Raw genomic sequence first — 24843 nt, 5'->3', positions numbered from 1 at the left:
TCTCATTTTATCTTTAAAAGTGATTTTCCACGTACAAATGTGAATTGTAGTTCAAAGAGGCAACATTTGAAAACGGACCATTTTTTACGCTTCTGAAGCACGTCGTAAGGGGGGGTGGTTATCTTTTTCGTCAAAAATCGGGCATTTTCGCTTGAACAATAAAGGCCTACAAATGTTGTTTAGTTCACTTCCCGTGGAGGAGAAACACTTTTTAAGGCCGCAGAGTGAGTAAATTGGCCATTTTCATTCACTTTTACCCATTTCTCAAATCTTGTGTTTAGGGCCCCTGGAAGCTTGAAAATCACTTTAAACATCTCATTTTATCTCTAAAAGTGATTATCCACGTACAATGTTAATTGTAGTTCAAAGACTCAACATTTCAAAACAGACCATTTTTTCAGTTTCTGAAGCATGTTGTAAGGGGGGGTGGTTATCTCTTTCATCAAAAATCGGACGTTTTTGATTGAACAATAAAGGCCTCAAAATGGTATTTTATTCACTTCCCATGGAGGAGAAACACTTTTTAAGGCCGCAGATTGAGTAAATTGGCCATTTTCATTCACTTTTACCCATTCCTCAAATCTCGTGTTTAAGGCCCCTGGAAGCATGAAAATACCTTTAAACATCTCATTTTATCTTTAAAAGTGATTTTCCACGTACAAATGTGAATTGTAGTTCAAAGAGGCAACATTTGAAAACAGACCATTTTTTTAGTTTCTGAAGCATGTCGTAAGGGGGGGTGGTTATCTCTTTCATCAAAAATCGGACGTTTTTAATTGAACAATAAAGGCCTACAAATGTTATTTAATTCACTTTCTGGGGTGGAGAAAAACTTTTTAAGGCCTCAGAGTGAATAAATTGCCCATTTTCATTCACATTTACCTATTCCTCAAATCTTGTGTTTAGGGCCCCTGGAAGCTTGAAAATCACTGTAAACATCTCATTTTATCTTTAAAAGTGATTTTCCACGTACAAATGTGAATTGTAGTTAAAAGAGGCAACATTTGAAAACGGACCATTTTTTACGTTTCTGAAGCATGTCATAAGGGGGGGTGGTTATCTCTTTCGTCAAAAATCGGGCGTTTTCGCTTGAACAATAAAGGCCTATAAATGTAATTTAGTTCACTTCCCGTGGAGGAGAAACACTTTTTAAGGCCGCAGAGTGAGTAAATTGGCCATATTCATTCACTTTTACCCATTCCTCAAATCTTGTGTTTAAGGCCCCTGGAAGCATGAAAATCACTTTAAACATCTCATTTTATCTTTAAAAGTGATTTTCCACGTACAAATGTGAATTGTAGTTCAAAGAGGCAACATTTCAAAACAGACCATTTTTTCAGTTTCTGAAGCATGTTGTAAGGGGGGGTGGTTATCTCTTTCATAAACAATCGGACGTTTTTGATTGAACAATAAAGGCCTCCAAATGTTATTTTATTCACTTCCCGTGGAGGAGAAACACTTTTTAAGGACGCAGAGTGAGTAAATTGGCCATTTTCATTCACTTTTACCCATTCCTCAAATCTCGTGTTTAAGGCCCCTGGAAGCATGAAAATCACTTTAAACATCTCATTTTATCTCTAAAAGTGATTTTCCACATACAAATGTGAATTGTAGTTCAAAGAGGCAACATTTGAAAACGGACAATTTTTTACGCTTCTGAAGCATGTCGTAAGGGGGGGTGGTTATCTTTTTCGTCAAAAATCGGGTGTTTTCGCTTGAACAATAAAGGCCTACAAATGTTGTTTAGTTCACTTCCCGTGGAGGAGAAACACTTTTTAAGGCCGCAGAGTGAGTAAATTGGCCATTTTCATTCACTTTTACCCATTTCTCAAATCTTGTGTTTAAGGCCCCTGGAAGCATGAAAATCACTTTAAACATCTCATTTTATCTTTAAAAGTGATTTTCCACGTACAAATGTGAATTGTAGTTCAAAGAGGCAACATTTGAAAACGGACCATTTTTTACGTTTCTGAAGCATGTCATAAGGGGGGGTGGTTATCTCTTTCGTCAAAAATCGGGCGTTTTCTCTTGAACAATAAAGGCCTCCAAATGTTATTTTATTCACTTCCCGTGGAGGAGAAACACTTTTTAAGGCCGCAGAGTGAGTAAATTGGCCATTTTCATTCACTTTTACCCATTCCTCAAATCTCGTGTTTAAGGCCCCTGGAAGCATGAAAATCACTTTAAACATCTCATTTTATCTTTAAAAGTGATTTTCCACGTACAAATGTGAATTGTAGTTCAAAGAGGCAACATTTGAAAACAGACCATTTTTTTAGTTTCTGAAGCATGTCGTAAGGGGGGGTGGTTATCTCTTTCATCAAAAATCGGACGTTTTTAATTGAACAATAAAGGCCTACAAATGTTATTTAATTCACTTTCTGGGGTGGAGAAAACTTTTTAAGGCCTCATAGTGAATAAATTGGCCATTTTCATTCACATTTACCTATTCCTCAAATCTTGTGTTTAGGGCCCCTGGAAGCTTGAAAATCACTTTAAACATCTCATTTTATCTTTAAAAGTGATTTTCCACGTACAAATGTGAATTGTAGTTAAAAGAGGCAACATTTGAAAACGGACCATTTTTTACGTTTCTGAAGCATGTCATAAGGGGGGGTGGTTATCTCTTTCGTCAAAAATCGGGTGTTTTCGCTTGAACAATAAAGGCCTACAAATGTTATTTAGTTCACTTCCCGTGGAGGAGAAACACTTTTTAAGGCCGCAGAGTGAGTAAATTGGCCATATTCATTCACTTTTACCCATTCCTTAAATCTTGTGTTTAAGGCCCCTGGAAGCATGAAAATCACTTTAAACATCTCATTTTATCTTTAAAAGTGATTTTCCACGTACAAATGTGAATTGTAGTTCAAAGAGGCAACATTTCAAAACAGACCATTTTTTTAGTTTCTGAAGCATGTCGTAAGGGGAGGTGGTTATCTCTTTCATCAAAAATCGGACATTTTTAATTGAACAATAAAGGCCTACAAATGTTATTTAATTCACTTTCTGGGGTGGAGAAAAACTTTTTAAGGCCTCAGAGTGAATAAATTGGCCATTTTCATTCACATTTACCTATTCCTCAAATCTTGTGTTTAGGGCCCCTGGAAGCTTGAAAATCACTTTAAACATCTCATTTTATCTTTAAAAGTGATTTTCCACGTACAAATGTGAATTGTAGTTCAAAGAGGCAACATTTGAAAACAGACCATTTTTTTAGTCTCTGAAGCATGTCGTAAGGGGGGGTGGTTATCTCTTTCATCAAAAATCGGACGTTTTTAATTGAACAATAAAGGCCTACAAATGTTATTTAATTCACTTTCTGGGGTGGAGAAAAACTTTTTAAGGCCTCAGAGTGAATAAATTGGCCATTTTCATTCACATTTACCTATTCCTCAAATCTTGTGTTTAGGGCCCCTGGAAGCTTGAAAATCACTTTAAACATCTCATTTTATCTTTAAAAGTGATTTTCCACGTACAAATGTGAATTGTAGTTCAAAGAGGCAACATTTCAAAACAGACCATTTTTTTAGTTTCTGAAGCATGTCGTAAGGGGGGGTGGTTATCTCTTTCATCAAAAATCGGACATTTTTAATTGAACAATATAGGCCTACAAATGTTATTTAATTCACTTCCTGGGGTGGAGAAAAACTTTTTAAGGCCTCAGAGTGAATAAATTGGCCATTTTCATTCACATTTACCCATTCCTCAAATCTTGTGTTTAGGGCCCCTGGAAGCTTGAAAATCACTTTAAACATCTCATTTTATCTTTAAAAGTGATTTTCCACGTACAAATGTGAATTGTAGTTAAAAGAGGCAACATTTGAAAACGGACCATTTTTTCAGTTTCTGAAGCATGTCGTAAGGGGGGGTGGTTATTTCTTTCATCAAAAATCGGACGTTTTTGATTGAACAATAAAGGCCTCAAAATGTTATTTTATTCACTTCCCATGGAGGAGAAACACTTTTTAAGGCCGCAGAGTGAGTAAATTGGCCATTTTCATTCACTTTTACCCATTCCTCAAATCTCGTGTTTAAGGCCCCTGGAAGCATGAAAATACCTTTAAACATCTCATTTTATCTTTAAAAGTGATTTTCCACGTACAAATGTGAATTGTAGTTCAAAGAGGCAACATTTTAAAACGGACCATTTTTTACGCTTCTGAAGCATGTCGTAAGGGGGGGTGGTTATCTTTTTCGTCAAAAATCAGGCATTTTCGCTTGAACAATAAAGGCCTACAAATGTTGTTTAGTTCACTTCCCGTGGAGGAGAAACACTTTTTAAGGACGCAGAGTGAGTAAATTGGCCATTTTCATTCACTTTTACCCATTTCTCAAATCTTGTGTTTAGGGCCCCTGGAAGCTTGAAAATCACTTTAAACATCTCATTTTATCTCTAAAAGTGATTATCCACGTACAATGTTAATTGTAGTTCAAAGACTCAACATTTGAAAATGAACCATTTTTTTAGTTTCAGAAGCATGTCGTAAGGGGGGGTGGTTATCTCTTTCATCAAAAAAATTGTGTTTTCGCTTGAACAATAAAGGCCTACAAATGTTATTTAATTCACTTTCTGGGGTGGAGAAAAACTTTTTAAGGCCTCAGAGTGAATAAATTGGCCATTTTCATTCACATTTACCTATTCCTCAAATCTTGTGTTTAGGGCCCCTGGAAGCTTGAAAATCACTTTAAACATCTCATTTTATCTTTAAAAGTGATTTTCCACGTACAAATGTGAATTGTAGTTAAAAGAGGCAACATTTGAAAACGGACCATTTTTTACGTTTCTGAAGCATGTCATAAGGGGGGTGGTTATCTCTTTCATCAAAAATCGGACGTTTTTGATTGAACAATAAAGGCCTCCAAATGTTATTTTATTCACTTCCCGTGGAGGAGAAACACTTTTTAAGGCCGCAGAGTGAGTAAATTGGCCATATTCATTCACTTTTACCCATTCCTCAAATCTTGTGTTTAAGGCCCCTGGAAGCATGAAAATCACTTTAAACATCTCATTTTATCTTTAAAAGTGATTTTCCACGTACAAATGTGAATTGTAGTTCAAAGAGGCAACATTTCAAAACAGACAATTTTTTCAGTTTCTGAAGCATGTTGTAAGGGGGGGTGGTTATCTCTTTCATCAAAAATCGGACGTTTTTGATTGAACAATAAAGGCCTCAAAATGTTATTTTATTCACTTCCCATGGAGGAGAAACACTTTTTAAGGCCGCAGAGTGAGTAAATTGGCCATTTTCATTCACTTTTACCCATTCCTCAAATCTCGTGTTTAAGGCCCCTGGAAGCATGAAAATACCTTTAAACATCTCATTTTATCTTTAAAAGTGATTTTCCACGTACAAATGTGAATTGTAGTTCAAAGAGGCAACATTTGAAAACAGACCATTTTTTTAGTTTCTGAAGCATGTCGTAAGGGGGGGTGGTTATCTCTTTCATCAAAAATCGGACGTTTTTAATTGAACAATAAAGGCCTACAAATGTTATTTAATTCACTTTCTGGGGTGGAGAAAAACTTTTTAAGGCCTCAGAGTGAATAAATTGGCCATTTTCATTCACATTTACCTATTCCTCAAATCTTGTGTTTAGGGCCCCTGGAAGCTTGAAAATCACTGTAAACATCTAATTTTATCTTTAAAAGAGATTTTCCACGTACAAATGTGAATTGTAGTTAAAAGAGGCAACATTTGAAAACGGACCATTTTTTACGTTTCTGAAGCATGTCGTAAGGGGGGGTTGTTATCTCTTTGGTCAAAAATCGTGCGTTTTCTCTTGAACAATAAAGGCCTACAAATGTTATTTAGTTCACTTCCCGTGGAGGAGAAACACTTTTTAAGGCCGCAGAGTGAGTAAATTGGCCATATTCATTCACTTTTACCCATTCCTCAAATCTTGTGTTTAAGGCCCCTGGAAGCATGAAAATCACTTTAAACATCTTGTTAGATCTGGGGGTCTCTAGTTGGCAGGGTAGGTACCACTGTCCAAGTAGGGACCCTTGCTTCTAGTCAGGGAAAGGGGGATACACTGTTAAGATAACCCCTGCTCACCCTCTAGGTAGCTTGGCCTGAGCAGTCTAGGCTATCAAAGGCAATGTGTAAAGTATTTGTACCAACACTCACAGTAACACAGTGAAAACACCACAGATTTACTCCACACCAGTTTTAGAAAAATAATGTATCTTTACTAAAAACTTCACAAGACCAAAATACTACAGACAAACCAACATATAATTCAAAAAGGTTACTTTAAAGATAGTTCAAGAGTTTGCAGAAAGTACTCCAGGATGTCAAAGTCAGTGTCCTGCACAATGCGACTCTCAACGCACAAAATGCGACACTCTCGTGCCCAACAGTACCTGTAGTTGCGATAAGGTTCCCAAAAGCTATAACAAGGAAGATGGCAAAGGCGATGCGATACTCCTGAGATCCTGGGGAGGCTTTGCAGCAGCCCTGCTTCACGCAGCAGAGGTGGATGCGCCGGCTCCGATCTGTAGGGGGAGGATGCGGTACCTTTGGCTTTCGTTGCGTAGGTTTCTTGGGGGGAAGCTTCACGCACAGGTTCGATGCGACACTCTTCGATGTGGTGCGATGCGTGGCGCAGCGTTGCCTTCCGGCGCCGCAACTCTCGATGCGCCACGGAACGGGACTCTGCGTCGACGCACGCAGCGATTGGAGACTTTTCACGCACCGGCAGTGGTGCGGCCCGCAAACTGGTTCTGCGACAACCCTCGCAATGGCAGGAAGCTTCACGCTTCGGGACGATGCTCGACGCACTCGGCGATGCGGAGACTCTGCGTGTTGCGATGGTGCCGCGATGAAATTTTCCCCGCACTCTCGTCTTGCGACACGCAATCGGATGATGCGTTGGGTACCAGTCACTCTTGTTCACGCTTCTGCTTCCCAGCTCCCAAACACAGCAACAACGACCTCCTGAAGCCCAAAGACTGGGCAAGCACTCCAAGGCAGGTCAGAACTCTCTCAGCAGAGTTCCAGGGGAGCTGGTGGTGAAGTCCTTTTGTTCCTGGGACTTCTTAACAGGGAGCCAGCTCTTCTCAGGCCCTTGGAGATCAGAATCAAAAGAAGGGGACACAGCAAAGTCCTTCCCCTCTCCTTGGCAGCAAAGCAAAACAGCAAGCAGGCAGTCTTCTCCTCTTCAGTTTCTTCCAGCTTTCTCCTTGGCAGAGGTTTCTTCTTAGTTCCAAAGTGATCTAAAGTTTTAGGTGTCTGGGGTCCTCTTCTTATACCCCTCCAAGCCTTTGTCTCTCTTTGTTCCAGTGGGGGGATTCCCCTGCTCAAACCGGTTCCTGGGTGTGCTCTGCTCTGGAGCACCTGGTTCCTTTCAGAGTGAGGGGCAGGGTCGTTAGACGCTCAGCAGGAGGTGGAGCCTTCTTTGTGCCAGCAGAGGCAGAGTCCTCAGCCTGGCCAGCAGGGGGTGGAGCCAGCTTTGTGTTTGTCAGGGGCAGCCCTATTCAAACCCAGGGACTACTCCTCCCACCCATCTAAAGCAGATCTCCCTATTCACCCTGCTGCTGACTCATCCAGGCTCCTGGAGCCACCTAGCCCATCACATGACACCCTTCAGCCAACCAGCACACAGGCACACAGGAAGGTTAAACAGGAGAATAGCTACTTTCTAAAAAGTGCTATTCTCACACAGTGAATTTAAAAACCATCTTGCTAAAAAGATGTATAATTAAATTCTGAACACAGAGATACCAAACTTGGATTTTCTATCTTGCCCTTATGGGAAGATAGGCATGTAAACAGCCTTCCCCATTCTATCCTATGGGCAAGATAGCCTCTCAGCAGTGAAAAACGAAAATGGCTGTAATTCACTACCAGGGCATGTTACACACCTCAGTACATGCCCTACCTTTCAGATACACTGCACCCAGCCCAGGGGGGTACCTAGGGCCACCATAGGGATGCCTGACATGTACAGAAAGGGAAGGATAAGGCCTGGTCAGTGGGTGCACTGGCCAGGTCGACATGGCAGTCCTGGACTGCACATAGGCACTGCAAGCAGGCCTAAGACATCATTTTAGCGCTACTCCTGTGGGTGGCACAATCAGTGCTGCAGCCCACTAGTAGCATTTGAATCACCAGCCCTGGCACACGCAGTGCACTTTACTAGGGGCTAACAGGTGAAACAAATATACCAATCATGGATAACCAATCAATACAACAATTTACCAAGGGAGCACTTGCACTTTGACACTGATCAGCAGCGGCAAAGTGCCCAAAGCATCTAAACCAGCAAAATCGGAATCCAGCATAGCATCAAAAATACAGGAGGTAGAGGCAAAAAGTCAGGGGTAACCACGCCAAAGATGACAGGTCTAACACGTGTCCCCTCCAGCTGAAAGTGGGGAGAACTACCCACCCTCTTGGGAGTTCTCATCGCTAAGGCGGAAAAACCTGGACAGACCATCAGCGTTGGCGTGTTCTGTACCGGGGCGGTGTTCCACCGTAAAGTCCATCCCCTGTAGGGAAATGGACCACCTCAACAGTTTAGGATTCTCACCCCTCATCTGCATCAACCATCTGAGGGGCCTGTGGTCCGTCTGAACCCGGAAGTGAGTCCCAAACAAGTAGGGTCTCAGCTTCTTCAGCGCCCAGACCACAGCAAAAGCTTCCCTTTCAATCGCACTCCACCTCTGTTCCCTGGGAAGTAGCCTCCTACTAATGAAAGCTACAGGTTGGTCCAAGTCCTCATCATTTAGTTGTGAGAGCACCGCTCCCACTCCATGCTCAGAAGCGTCTGTCTGCACTATGAATTCCTTGGAGAAGTCAGGCGCCTTGAGTACAGGTGCTGTACACATGGCCTCCTTCAGGGCATCAAAAGCTTCTTGGCAGGCACTGGTCCAAATCACTTTCTTCGGTAACTTCTTGGAAGTTAGTTCTGTCAAGGGAGCCACAATGGTGCCATACCCCTTGACAAAACGGCGATAGTACCCGGTGAGTCCTAAGAAGGCTCTCACCGCTGTCTGGGTTTTGGGGGGTTCCCAAGCCCGGATGGTATCTATCTTGGCTTGTAGGGGCGCCACCTGGCCGCTTCCTACTTGGTGTCCCAAATACACCACCGAACCCTGCCCTATCTGGCACTTACTGGCCTTGATAGTGAGGCCTGCACTATGCAGAGCCTTCAACACTGCGCAGAGGTGTTGCAAGTGTTCTTCCCAAGTGGAGCTGAACACAGCAATGTCATCCAGATATGCGGCGCTGAATTGCTCCAGCCCGGACAGTACCTGGTTGACCAGTCTCTGGAATGTGGCAGGGGCGTTCTTCAACCCAAAGGGCATGACACGGAACTGGAAGTGCCCCTCTGGCGTTGAAAACGCAGACCTCTCCTTGGCCCCATCAGTTAAGGCAATCTGCCAGTACCCAGAAGTTAAATCAAACGTACTGAGGTAGTTGGCAGCTCCCAACCGATCCACGAGCTCATCAGCTCTGGGGATGGGGTGTGCGTCAGTCTTCGTGACAGCATTGAGCCCACGGTAGTCCACACAAAACCTAAGTTCTGGAGTGGCACCTGGCGCAGCAGCTTTCGGTACAAGTACCACTGGGCTAGCCCAGGGGCTGCTGGAGGGCTCAATCACCCCTAGCTCCAACATCTTAGAAACCTCCTTCTTGATGCTGGCCCTGACCTTGTCAGCCACCCGGTAAAACTTCTGTTTCACAGGCATGCTATCTCCCGTGTCCACGTCATGGACACACCAGTTGGTGATACCGGGGGTCAGGGAGAACAGAGATGCAAACTGACCCAGCACGTGGCGACAGTCCCTCTGCTGTTCTGGGGTCAGGGTGGGCGAGAGGACCACTCCATCCACTGACCCATCTTGCTCCTTAGCTTCCAGGAGGTCAGGAAGAGGATCGCTATCCTCCTCCATCCCTGCATCTGTAGCAAGTAGCATTGTTATTTCAGACCTCTCAAAATGGGGTTTGAGGCGGTTCACGTGTAGGACCCTCATGGGGTTCCTGGGAGATCGCAAGTTGACCAGGTAGGTCACCTCACTCTTGCGCTCCACCACCTCATATGGCCCAGTCCACTTGTCTTGGAGCGCGCAAGGCTCCACTGGCGCCATCACCCACACCATCTGCCCAGGTTGAAATTCCATCAGAGTGGTATGATGGTCATACCACCTCTTCATCTCATCCTGGCTGGCTTCCAGGTTCGCCTGAGCGAGGGCCCGGAAGCGCTGTGTCTGGTTGCGGATGGCCAGCACATAGCTGAACACATCCTGAGGGGTTTTCCCCGGGGATTTCTCCCAACCCTCCTTCACCAGACTGAGAGGTCCTCTAACAGGGTGCCCGTACAAAAGCTCAAAGGGACTGAACCCCAGAGACTTTTGTGGTACCTCCCTGTAGGCAAATAATAGGCATGGCAAAAAGATGTCCCACTTCCGTCTCATGGGCTCCGTCAGCCCCATGATCATGCCTTTCAGGGTCCGGTTGAACCTTTCAACCAACCCATTTCCTTGAGGGTGGTAAGGAGTGGTGAACTTATAAGTTACCCCACACTCCTCCCACAGAGACTTCATATACCTGGAGATGAAGTTGGTACCCCGGTCAGATACCACCTCTTTGGGGAAACCCACACGGGAAAAGATCCCCATCAACGCACGGCCCACCACCGGGGCTGTGGTTGTCCTGAGAGGGATAGCTTCCGGGTACCGGGTGGCATGATCCACCAGGACCAGGATGAACCTGTTGCCTAAGGCGGTCCTGGGGTCCAGTGGCCCCACAATATCTATCCCCACCCGCTCGAAAGGGGTGCTCACTACCGGAAAGGGCTGGAGAGGGCCTTTGCATTTTCCTCCAGCTTTGCCACTTGCCTGGCAAGTCTGGCATGATTTACAAAAGGAAGCGACGTCCGTCTTCATCCCGGGCCAGTAAAAGTGGGTGGCAAGCCTTTGTCGGGTCTTGTCCTGCCCGAGATGTCCTGCAAGTGGCACGTCGTGAGCCAGACCCAGTAGGAAGTCTCTGAACCCTGCGGGTACCACCAGGGTACGTGATCCACTGGGCTCAGCAAACCTAGGCTCACTGTACAACAAGTCATTCTCCCAGTAGAGAAAAAAGTTCTTCGGATCAGCACCTGCTGCCTGGTCTGCAGCCTGGTGCCGCAGACCTTCAAGAGTAGGGCATGTCTTCTGCGCACGGCAGAACTCCTCTCTGGAGGGACCACCCTCTTGCTGCCAATGGGTCAGCTCAGGTATGTCTCCCAGCTCAGCGACCTGTTCCCCTGTAGGCTCCAGGGCATCCCCCGCAGGTTCTGCTCCTTCCTGGACCGTGGGAACAGTGGGGGTGGATGCACCACGCCCCTTGCCCTTCCTCTTTCTGGCAGGGACCTGGGCCACTGTTTCAGGCTCCAGGTCTGCTTCACAACCCTGTCTGGCTGCCATGGACCGAGTGGTCACACAGACCCACTCAGGCAAACCCAACATCTCCAAATGAGCCTGGCGTTCCACCTCCTTCCACGGGGAACTCTCCAGGTCATTACCTAGCAGACAGTCTACTGGCATGGAGGGACTCACAACAACTCTGAGAGGACCTGAGACCCCCCCCACTCAAAGGGAACATGTGCTACCTTGCAAAGGCGCACAGAGTTGTCAGCTGACACTACTGAGTGAAGTACGTCTGGAATGATCAGCTCCTCAGGGACCCACTGACACCTGACCGTAGTCACACTGGCTCCAGTGTCCCTGAGAGCCTCCACCCTCCTCCCATTGATGGTCACCCACTGCCTGTACTTCTTAGTGTTATCAGGGACAGGGGTTTCCTGGACCATCTCTGTGTCTCCTAGCGAGACAAGGGACATAACTGCTAAACCCTCCAAATCACTAGAAATTAAATCCCCCCCAAAAGCTACACTAGCTATACCCGGTGTTGGAGCACCAGTGGGTGCCTGGGATTTCTGGGGACACACAGGAGACTTGTGACCCAATTCCTGACAGTGATAACACTTAATGGGACCCTTCTTATCCGACCTGCCCTTAGGGGGCCCGGTTGGTTTGGGTTTTGACTTGGGGGGCTGGGACTGGTTACCCTGGGAACTATTTTGGGGCCCTTGTGAGAACTCCTTTTGGTTACCCTTGTCCCCCCCACTCTTCTGCTGGGGACCCTGCCCACCTTTGGCAATGGTACCCACAATTCCTCTGTGGACCCTGGTACTGGTCCAGCGGTCCGCCTCCTTAGCAAGCTCAATGGGGTCCGTCAACTTGCTATCTAAAAGATGTTGGCGCAGCTCTGGAACACATAGACTACTCAAGTGCTCCCAACTAATTAAATGTAACAACCCCTTATAATCAGTTACCTTGCTGCCCTTCATCCAACCTTCCAGTGCCCGCGAGTACAGATTCACACACTCCATCCAAGTCTCAGACTCTTTCTTCTTGGAATTCCTAAACTGCAGTCTATACTGCTCTGGGGTAAGTCCATACCTGAGACATAGGGCCTCCTTCATATTGGGATAGGTCATGGCACCTGCTAATTCTAAGGGCTCTAGAGCACTCCTCCCAGAAGCCTCAAAATGTTTCCACAGGCCCGCCCCCAATGCTGTTCAGGCACCCCATTCATCCTCAATGCAATTTCATACGATGTGAACCAGGCATAGATATCCTCACTCCTGTTATAATTCTGTACTAAATCTTTGGGGATATATACTTTACCCCCCTGCACTGGCTGTGCGCTGCCACCATTTGAACCGGACTCCACCTGCTTGGCCTTGATGTCCAGTTCTCTCATGCTCACTTCATGAGCCAGAAGCAATTTCTTCTCCTCCAAGGCACGGGCATTCTTGCTCTCCTCCGCCGCCTTGTCTACTTCTGATTGCTTCATTTTCATTTTCATAATTTCCAATTCATGGTTTCTCACCCTTTGATTCTCCTCCAGCTCCTCTGGAGTGAGCCCCCTACTGGAATGGGAGCTGCTAGCCCTTGAGACTGGTCTGCTCACAGGCAGATCTTGGGGAACAAAACCATCCTCTTCATTTGCATCACTTTCCTCTTGGGCCTCCCACCAGGCCTTCAGGACTCTTTGTAGCACATCTTTTCTAGCTCCGCTCTTAAAAGAGCAACCACGGTCTTTGCAGAATTGCTTGAGATCTTCAACTTTGTATGAATATAAATCCGCAATGGAAAACTCCAATTCTGCCTTCTCACTGGCTGCTTTCTCACTTTGAGCCATGATGCTCTTGAAGAGTTATTCAAAAATAGAAATACAGTATGTGGTTGTCTATTGGTCTGCACTTAAACTAGTGATGTACACCAATTACTGTGGGTCAAGTACAAATACAAGTTCAATCCTCACCGCTGACCACCAATGTTAGATCTGGGGGTCTCTAGTTGGCAGGGTAGGTACCACTGTCCAAGTAGGGACCCTTGCTTCTAGTCAGGGAAAGGGGGATACACTGTTAAGATAACCCCTGCTCACCCTCTAGGTAGCTTGGCCTGAGCAGTCTAGGCTATCAAAGGCAATGTGTAAAGTATTTGTACCAACACTCACAGTAACACAGTGAAAACACCACAGATTTACTCCACACCAGTTTTAGAAAAATAATGTATCTTTACTAAAAACTTCACAAGACCAAAATACTACAGACAAACCAACATATAATTCAAAAAGGTTACTTTAAAGATAGTTCAAGAGTTTGCAGAAAGTACTCCAGGATGTCAAAGTCAGTGTCCTGCACAATGCGACTCTCAACGCACAAAATGCGACACTCTCGTGCCCAACAGTACCTGTAGTTGCGATAAGGTTCCCAAAAGCTATAACAAGGAAGATGGCAAAGGCGATGCGATACTCCTGAGATCCTGGGGAGGCTTTGCAGCAGCCCTGCTTCACGCAGCAGAGGTGGATGCGCCGGCTCCGATCTGTAGGGGGAGGATGCGGTACCTTTGGCTTTCGTTGCGTAGGTTTCTTGGGGGGAAGCTTCACGCACAGGTTCGATGCGACACTCTTCGATGTGGTGCGATGCGTGGCGCAGCGTTGCCTTCCGGCGCCGCAACTCTCGATGCGCCACGGAACGGGACTCTGCGTCGACGCACGCAGCGATTGGAGACTTTTCACGCACCGGCAGTGGTGCGGCCCGCAAACTGGTTCTGCGACAACCCTCGCAATGGCAGGAAGCTTCACGCTTCGGGACGATGCTCGACGCACTCGGCGATGCGGAGACTCTGCGTGTTGCGATGGTGCCGCGATGAAATTTTCCCCGCACTCTCGTCTTGCGACACGCAATCGGATGATGCGTTGGGTACCAGTCACTCTTGTTCACGCTTCTGCTTCCCAGCTCCCAAACACAGCAACAACGACCTCCTGAAGCCCAAAGACTGGGCAAGCACTCCAAGGCAGGTCAGAACTCTCTCAGCAGAGTTCCAGGGGAGCTGGTGGTGAAGTCCTTTTGTTCCTGGGACTTCTTAACAGGGAGCCAGCTCTTCTCAGGCCCTTGGAGATCAGAATCAAAAGAAGGGGACACAGCAAAGTCCTTCCCCTCTCCTTGGCAGCAAAGCAAAACAGCAAGCAGGCAGTCTTCTCCTCTTCAGTTTCTTCCAGCTTTCTCCTTGGCAGAGGTTTCTTCTTAGTTCCAAAGTGATCTAAAGTTTTAGGTGTCTGGGGTCCTCTTCTTATACCCCTCCAAGCCTTTGTCTCTCTTTGTTCCAGTGGGGGGATTCCCCTGCTCAAACCGGTTCCTGGGTGTGCTCTGCTCTGGAGCACCTGGTTCCTTTCAGAGTGAGGGGCAGGGTCGTTAGACGCTCAGCAGGAGGTGGAGCCTTCTTTGTGCCAGCAGAGGCAGAGTCCTCAGCCTGGCCAGCAGGGGGTGGAGCCAGCTTTGTGTTTGTCAGGGGCAGCCCTATTCAAACCCAGGGACTACTCCTCCCACCCATCTAAAGCAGATCTCCCTATTCACCCTGCTGCTGACTCATCCAGGCTCCTGGAGCCACCTAGCCCATCACATGACACCCTTCAGCCAACCAGCACACAGGCACCCAGGAAGGTTAAACAGGAGAATAGCTACTTTCTAAAAAGTGCTATTCTCACACAGTGAATTTAAAAACCATCTTGCTAAAAAGATGTATAATTAAATTCTGAACACAGAGATACCAAACTTGGATTTTCTATCTTGCCCTTATGGGAAGATAGGCATGTAAACAGCCTTCCCCATTCTATCCTATGGGCAAGATAGCCTCTCAGCAGTGAAAAACGAAAATGGCTGTAATTCACTACCAGGGCATGTTACACACCTCAGTACATGCCCTACCTTTCAGATACACTGCACCCAGCCCAGGGGGGTACCTAGGGCCACCATAGGGATGCCTGACATGTACAGAAAGGGAAGGATAAGGCCTGGTCAGTGGGTGCACTGGCCAGGTCGACATGGCAGTCCTGGACTGCACATAGGCACTGCAAGCAGGCCTAAGACATCATTTTAGCGCTACTCCTGTGGGTGGCACAATCAGTGCTGCAGCCCACTAGTAGCATTTGAATCACCAGCCCTGGCACACGCAGTGCACTTTACTAGGGGCTAACAGGTGAAACAAATATACCAATCATGGATAACCAATCAATACAACAATTTACCAAGGGAGCACTTGCACTTTGACACTGATCAGCAGCGGCAAAGTGCCCAAAGCATCTAAACCAGCAAAATCGGAATCCAGCATAGCATCAAAAATACAGGAGGTAGAGGCAAAAAGTCAGGGGTAACCACGCCAAAGATGCCAGGTCTAACACATCTCATTTTATCTTTAAAAGTGATTTTCCACGTACAAATGTGAATTGTAGTTCAAAGAGGCAACATTTGAAAACAGACCATTTTTTTAGTTTCTGAAGCATGTCGTAAGGGGGGTGGTTATCTCTTTCATCAAAAATCGGACATTTTTGATTGAACAATAAAGGCCTACAAATGTTATTTAATTCACTTTCTGGGGTGGAGAATTTTTTTTTAAGGCCTCAGAGTGAATAAATTGGCCATTTTCATTCACTTTTACCCGTTCCTCAAATCTTGTGTTTAAGGCCCCTGGAAGCATGAAAATCACTTTAAACATCTAATTTTATCTTTAAAAGTGATTTTCCACGTACAAATGTGAATTGTAGTTCAAAGAGGCAACATTTGAAAATGCACCATTTTTTTCGTTTCTGAAGCATGTCGTAAGGGGGGGTGGTTATCTCTTTCACCAAAAAACAGGCGTTTTTGATTGAACAATAAAGGCCTCCAAATGTTATTTAATTCACTTCCCGTGGAGGAGAAACACTTTTTAAGGCTGCAGAGTGAGTAAATTGGCCATTTTCATTCACTTTTACCCATTCCTCAAATCTCGTGTTTAAGGCCCCTGGAAGCATGAAAATCACTTTAAACATCTCATTTTATCTTTAAAAGTGATTTTCCACGTACAAATGTGAATTGTAGTTCAAAGAGGCAACATTTGAAAACGGACCATTGTTTACGATTCTGAAGCATGTCGTAGGGGGGGTGGTTAACTCTTTCGTCAAAAATCGGGCGTTTTCCCTTGAACAATAAAGGCCTACAAATGTTATTTAGTTCACTTCCCGTGGAGGAGAAACACTTTTTAAGGCCGCAGACTGAGTAAATTGGCCATATTCATTCACTTTTACCCATTCCTCAAATCTTGTGTTTAAGGCCCCTGGAAGCATGAAAATCACTTTAAGCATCTCATGTTATCTTTAAAAGTGATTTTCCACGTACAAATGTGAATTGTAGTTCAAAGAGGCAACATTTGAAAACAGACCATTTTTTTAGTTTGTGAAGCATGTCGTAAGGTGGGGTGGTTATCTCTTTCATCAAAAATCGGACGTTTTTGATTGAACAATAAAGGCCTACAAATGTTATTTAATTCACTTTCTGGGGTGGAGAAAACATTTTTAAGGCCTCAGAGTGAATAAATTGGCCATTTTCATTCACATTTACCCATTCCTTAAGGCTTGTGTTTAGGGCCCCTGGAAGCTTGAAAATCACTTTAAACATCTAATTTTATCTCTAAAAGTGATTATCCACGTACAAATGTGAATTGTCGTTTAAAGACGCAACATTGGAAAATGGACCATTTTTTCCGTTTCTGAAGCATGTCGTAAGGGGGGGTGGTTATCTCTTTCATCAAAAATCGGGCGTTTTTGCTTGAACAATAAAGGCCTACAAATGTTATTTAGTTCACTTCCCGTGGAGGAGAAACACTTTTTAAGGCCGCAGAGTGAGTAAATTGGCCATATTCATTCACTTTTACCCATTCCTCAAATCTTGTGTTTAAGGCCCCTGGAAGCATGAAAATCACTTTAAACATCTCATTTTATCTTTAAAAGTGATTTTCCACGTACAAATGTGAATTGTAGTTCAAAGAGGCAACATTTCAAAACAGACCATTTTTTCAGTTTCTGAAGCATGTTGTAAGGGGGGGTGGTTATCTCTTTCATCAAAAATCGGACGTTTTTGATTGAACAATAAAGGCCTCCAAATGTTATTTTATTCACTTCCCGTGGAGGAGAAACACTTTTTAAGGCCGCAGAGTGAGTAAATTGGCCATTTTCGTTCACTTTTACCCATTCCTCAAATCTCGTGTTTAAGGGCCCTGGAAGCATGAAAATACCTTTAAACATCTCATTTTATCTTTAAAAGTGATTTTCCACGTACAAATGTGAATTGTAGTTCAAAGAGGCAACATTTGAAAACGGACCATTTTTTACGCTTCTGAAGCATGTCGTAAGGGGGGGTGGTTATCTTTTTCGTCAAAAATCAGGCATTTTCGCTTGAACAATAAAGGCCTACAAATGTTGTTTAGTTCACTTCCCGTGGAGGAGAAACACTTTTTAAGGCCGCAGAGTGAGTAAATTGGCCATTTTCATTCACTTTTACCCATTTCTCAAATCTTGTGTTTAGGGCCCCTGGAAGCTTGAAAATCACTTTAAACATCTCATTTTATCTCTAAAAGTGATTATCCACGTACAATGTTAATTGTAGTTCAAAGACTCAACATTTGAAAATGAACCATTTTTTTAGTTTCAGAAGCATGTCGTAAGGGGGGGTGGTTATCTCTTTCGTCAAAAAAATTGTGTTTTCGCTTGAACAATAAAGGCCTACAAATGTTATTTAATTCACTTCCCGTGGAGGAGAAACACTTTTTAAGGACTCAGAATGAGTAAATTGGCCATTTTCATTCACTTTTACATATTCCTCAAATCTTGTGTTTAAGGCCCCTGGAAGCATGAAAATCACTTTAAACATCTCATTTTATCTTTAAAAGTGATTTTCCACATACAAATGTGAATTGTAGTTCAAAGAGGCAACATTTGAAAACGGACCATTTTTTACGTTTCTGAAGCATGTCGTAAGGGGGGGTGGTTATCTCTTTCATCAAAAATCGGACGTTTTTGATTGAACAATAAAGGCCTCCAAATGTTATTTTATTCACTTCCCGTGGAGGAAAAACACTTTTTAAGGCCGCAGAGTGAGTAAATTGGCCATTTTCATTCACTTTTACCCATTCCTCAAATCTCGTGTTTAAGGCCCCTGGAAGCATGAAAATCACTTTAAACATCTCATTTTATCTTTAAAAGTGATTTTCCACGTACAAATGTGAATTGTCGTTTAAAGACGCAACATTTGAAAATGGACCATTTTTTTCGTTTCTGAAGCATGTCGTAAGGGGGGGTGGTTATCTCTTTCACCAAAAAAAAGGTGTTTTTGATTGAACAATAAAGGCCTCCAAATGTTATTTTATTCACTTCCCGTGGAGGAGAAACACTTTTTAAGGCCGCAGAGTGAGTAAATTGGGCATTTTCATTCACTTGTTCCCATTCCTCAAATCTCGTGTTTAAGGCCCCTGGAAGCATGAAAATCACTTTAAACATCTCATGTTATCTTTAAAAGTGATTTTCCACGTACAAATGTGAATTGTAGTTCAAAGAGGCAACATTTGAAAACAGACCATTTTTTTAGTTTGTGAAGCATGTCGTAAGGGGGGGGTGGTTATCTCTTTCATCAAAAATCGGACGTTTTTGATTGAACAATAAAGGCCTACAAATGTTATTTAATTCACTTTCTGGGGTGGAGAAAACATTTTTAAGGCCTCAGAGTGAATAAATTGGCCATTTTCATTCACATTTACCCATTCCTTAAGGCTTGTGTTTAGGGCCCCTGGAAGCTTGAAAATCACTTTAAACATCTAATTTTATCTCTAAAAGTGATTATCCACGTACAAATGTGAATTGTCGTTTAAAGACGCAACATTGGAAAATGGACCATTTTTTTCGTTTCTGAAGCATGTCGTAAGGGGGGGTGGTTATCTCTTTCATCAAAAATCGGGCGTTTTTGCTTGAACAATAAAGGCCTACAAATGTTATTTAATTCACTTCCCATGGAGGAGAAACACTTTTTAAGGCTTCAGAATGAGTAAATTGGCCATTTTCATTCACTTTTACCCATTCCTGAAACCTTGTGTTTAAGGCCCCTGGAAGAATGAAAATCACTTTAAACATCTCATTTTATCTTTAAAAGTGATTTTCCACGTACAAATGTCAATTGTAGTTCAAAGAGGCAACATTTGAAAACTGACCATTTTTTTTGTTTCTGAAGCATGTCATAAGGGGGGGTGGTTATCTCTTTCATCAAAAATCTGACGTTTTTGATTGAACAATAAAGGCCTCCAAATGTTATTTTATTCACTTCCCGTGGAGGAGAAACACTTTTTAAGGCCGCAGAGTGAGTAAATTGGCCATATTCATTCACTTTTACCCATTCCTCAAATCTTGTGTTTAAGGCCCCTGGAAGCATGAAAATCACTTTAAACATCTCATTTTATCTTTAAAAGTGATTTTCCACGTACAAATGGGAATTGTAGTTCAAAGAGGCAACATTTCAAAACAGACCATTTTTTTAGTTTCTGAAGCATGTCGTAAGGGGGGTGGTTATCTCTTTCATCAAAAATCGGACATTTTTAATTGAACAATATAGGCCTACAAATGTTATTTAATTCACTTTCTGGGGTGGAGAAAAACTTTTTAAGGCCTCAGAGTGAATAAATTGGCCATTTTCATTCACATTTACCCATTCTTCAAATCTTGTGTTTAGGGCCCCTGGAAGCTTGAAAATCACTTTAAACATCTCATTTTATCTTTAAAAGTGATTTTCCACGTACAAATGTGAATTGTAGTTAAAAGAGGCAACATTTGAAAACGGACCATTTTTTACGTTTCTGAAGCATGTCATAAGGGGGGGTGGTTATCTCTTTCGTCAAAAATCGGGCGTTTTCGCTTGAACAATAAAGGCCTCCAAATGTTATTTTATTCACTTCCCGTGGAGGAGAAACACTTTTTAAGGCCGCAGAGTGAGTAAATTGGCCATATTCATTCACTTTTACCCATTCCTCAAATCTTGTGTTTAAGGCCCCTGGAAGCATGAAAATCACTTTAAACATCTCATTTTATCTTTAAAAGTGATTTTTCACGTACAAATGTGAATTGTAGTTCAAAGAGGCAACATTTGAAAACAGACCATTTTTTTAGTTTCTGAAGCATGTCGTAAGGGGGGGTGGTTATCTCTTTCATCAAAAATCGGACGTTTTTAATTGAACAATAAAGGCCTACAAATGTTATTTAATTCACTTTCTGGGGTGGAGAAAAACTTTTTAAGGCCTCAGAGTGAATAAATTGGCCATTTTCATTCACATTTACCTATTCCTCAAATCTTGTGTTTAGGGCCCCTGGAAGCTTGAAAATCACTTTAAACATCTCATTTTATCTTTAAAAGTGATTTTCCACGTACAAATGTGAATTGTAGTTAAAAGAGGCAACATTTGAAAACGGACCATTTTTTACGTTTCTGAAGCATGTCATAAGGGGGGTGGTTATCTCTTTCATCAAAAATCGGACGTTTTTGATTGAACAATAAAGGCCCCCAAATGTTATTTTATTCACTTCCCGTGGAGGAGAAACACTTTTTAAGGCCGCAGAGTGAGTAAATTGGCCATATTCATTCACTTTTACCCATTCCTCAAATCTTGTGTTTAAGGCCCCTGGAAGCATGAAAATCACTTTAAACATCTCATTTTATCTTTAAAAGTGATTTTCCACGTACAAATGTGAATTGTAGTTCAAAGAGGCAACATTTCAAAACAGACCATTTTTTCAGTTTCTGAAGCATGTTGTAAGGGGGGGTGGTTATCTCTTTCATCAAAAATCGGACGTTTTTGATTGAACAATAAAGGCCTCAAAATGTTATTTTATTCACTTCCCGTGGAGGAGAAACACTTTTTAAGGCCGCAGAGTGAGTAAATTGGCCATTTTCATTCACTTTTACCCATTCCTCAAATCTCGTGTTTAAGGCCCCTGGAAGCATGAAAATACCTTTAAACATCTCATTTTATCTTTAAAAGTGATTTTCCACGTACAAATGTGAATTGTCGTTTAAAGACGCAACATTTGAAAATGGACCATTTTTTTCGTTTCTGAAGCATGTCGTAAGGGGGGGTGGTTATCTCTTTCACCAAAAAAAAGGTGTTTTTGATTGAACAATAAAGGCCTCCAAATGTTATTTTATTCACTTCCCTTGGAGGAGAAACACTTTTTAAGGCCGCAGAGTGAGTAAATTGGCCATTTTCATTCACTTGTACCCATTCCTCAAATCTCGTGTTTAAGGCCCCTGGAAGCATGAAAATCACTTTAAACATCTCATTTTATCTTTAAAAGTGATTTTCCACGTACAAATGTGAATTGTAGTTCAAAGAGGCAACATTTGAAAACGGACCATTTTTTAAGTTTCTGAAGCATGTCGTAGGGGGGGTGGTTAACTCTTTCGTCAAAAATCGGGCGTTTTCCCTTGAACAATAAAGGCCTACAAATGTTATTTAGTTCACTTCCCGTGGAGGAGAAACACTTTTTAAGGCCGCAGACTGAGTAAATTGGCCATATTCATTCACTTTTACCCATTCCTCAAATCTTGTGTTTAAGGCCCCTGGAAGCATGAAAATCACTTTAAACATCTCATGTTATCTTTAAAAGTGATTTTCCACGTACAAATGTGAATTGTAGTTCAAAGAGGCAACATTTGAAAACAGACCATTTTTTTAGTTTGTGAAGCATGTCGTAAGGGGGGGGTGGTTATCTCTTTCATCAAAAATCGGACGTTTTTGATTGAACAATAAAGGCCTACAAATGTTATTTAATTCACTTTCTGGGGTGGAGAAAACATTTTTAAGGCCTCAGAGTGAATAAATTGGCCATTTTCATTCACATTTACCCATTCCTTAAGGCTTGTGTTTAGGGCCCCTGGAAGCTTGAAAATCACTTTAAACATCTAATTTTATCTCTAAAAGTGATTATCCACGTACAAATGTGAATTGTCGTTTAAAGACGCAACATTGGAAAATGGACCATTTTTTTCGTTTCTGAAGCATGTCGTAAGGGGGGGTGGTTATCTCTTTCATCAAAAATCGGGCGTTTTTGCTTGAACAATAAAGTCCTACAAATGTTATTTAATTCACTTCCCATGGAGGAGAAACACTTTTTAAGGCTTCAGAATGAGTAAATTGGCCATTTTCATTCACTTTTACCCATTCCTGAAACCTTGTGTTTAAGGCCCCTGGAAGAATGAAAATCACTTTAAACATCTCATTTTATCTTTAAAAGTGATTTTCCACGTACAAATGTGAATTGTAGTTCAAAGAGGCAACATTTGAAAACTGACCATTTTTTTTGTTTCTGAAGCATGTCGTAAGGGGGGGTTGGTTATCTCTTTCTTCAAAAATCGGGCGTTTTCGCTTGAACAATAAAGGCCTACAAATGTTATTTAATTCACTTCCCGTGGAGGAGAAACACTTTTTAAGGCCGCAGAGTGAGTAAATTGGCCATATTCATTCACTTTTACCCATTCCTCAAATCTTGTGTTTAAGGCCCCTGGAAGCATGAAAATCACTTTAAACATCTCATTTTATCTTTAAAAGTGATTATCCACGTACAAATGTGAATTGTAGTTCAAAGAGGCAACATTTGAAAATGGATCATTTTTTTCATTTCTGAAGCATGTCGTAAGGGGGGTGGTTATCTCTTTCATCAAAAATCGGACGTTTTTGATTGAACAATAAAGGCCTACAAATGTTATTTAATTCACTTTCTGGGGTGGAGAAAAACTTTTTAAGGCCTCAGAGTGAATAAATTGGCCATTTTCATTCACATTTACCTATTCCTCAAATCTTGTGTTTAGGGCCCCTGGAAGCTTGAAAATCACTTTAAACATCTCATTTTATCTTTAAAAGTGATTTTCCACGTACAAATGTGAATTATAGTTAAAAGAGGCAACATTTGAAAACGGACCATTTTTTATGTTTCTGAAGCATGTCATAAGGGGGGGTGGTTATCTCTTTCGTCAAAAATCGGGCGTTTTCGCTTGAACAATAAAGGCCTACAAATGTTATTTAGTTCACTTCCCGTGGAGGAGAAACACTTTTTAAGGCCGCAGAGTGAGTAAATTGGCCATATTCATTCACTTTTACCCATTCCTCAAATCTTGTGTTTAAGGCCCCTGGAAGCATGAAAATCACTTTAAACATCTCATTTTATCTTTAAAAGTGATTTTCCACGTACAAATGTGAATTGTAGTTCAAAGAGGCAACATTTGAAAACGGACCATTTTTTACGTTTCTGAAGCATGTGGTAAGGGGGGGTGGTTATCTCTTTCATCAAAAATCTGACGTTTTTGATTGAACAATAAAGGCCTCCAAATGTTATTTTATTCACTTCCCGTGGAGGAGAAACACTTTTTAAGGCCGCAGAGTGAGTAAATTGGCCATATTCATTCACTTTTACCCATTCCTCAAATCTTGTGTTTAAGGCCCCTGGAAGCATGAAAATCACTTTAAACATCTCATTTTATCTTTAAAAGTGATTTTCCACGTACAAATGGGAATTGTAGTTCAAAGAGGCAACATTTCAAAACAGACCATTTTTTTAGTTTCTGAAGCATGTCGTAAGGGGGGGTGGTTATCTCTTTCATCAAAAATCGGACATTTTTAATTGAACAATATAGGCCTACAAATGTTATTTAATTCACTTTCTGGGGTGGAGAAAAACTTTTTAAGGCCTCAGAGTGAATAAATTGGCCATTTTCATTCACATTTACCCATTCTTCAAATCTTGTGTTTAGGGCCCCTGGAAGCTTGAAAATCACTTTAAACATCTCATTTTATCTTTAAAAGTGATTTTCCACGTACAAATGTGAATTGTAGTTAAAAGAGGCAACATTTGAAAACGGACCATTTTTTACGTTTCTGAAGCATGTCATAAGGGGGGGTGGTTATCTCTTTCGTCAAAAATCGGGCGTTTTCGCTTGAACAATAAAGGCCTCCAAATGTTATTTTATTCACTTCCCGTGGAGGAGAAACACTTTTTAAGGCCGCAGAGTGAGTAAATTGGCCATATTCATTCACTTTTACCCATTCCTCAAATCTTGTGTTTAAGGCCCTTGGAAGCATGACAATCACTTTAAACATCTCATTTTATCTTTAAAAGTGATTTTTCACGTACAAATGTGAATTGTAGTTCAAAGAGGCAACATTTGAAAACAGACCATTTTTTTAGTTTCTGAAGCATGTCGTAAGGGGGGGTGGTTATCTCTTTCATCAAAAATCGGACGTTTTTAATTGAACAATAAAGGCCTACAAATGTTATTTAATTCACTTTCTGGGGTGGAGAAAAACTTTTTAAGGCCTCAGAGTGAATAAATTGGCCATTTTCATTCACATTTACCTATTCCTCAAATCTTGTGTTTAGGGCCCCTGGAAGCTTGAAAATCACTTTAAACATCTCATTTTATCTTTAAAAGTGATTTTCCACG

This window comes from Triturus cristatus, chromosome 7 (assembly GCF_964204655.1).
Source record: "Triturus cristatus chromosome 7, aTriCri1.1, whole genome shotgun sequence".
NCBI lineage: Eukaryota > Metazoa > Chordata > Amphibia > Caudata > Salamandridae > Triturus > Triturus cristatus.
This window is presented reverse-complemented; position numbering follows the sequence as displayed.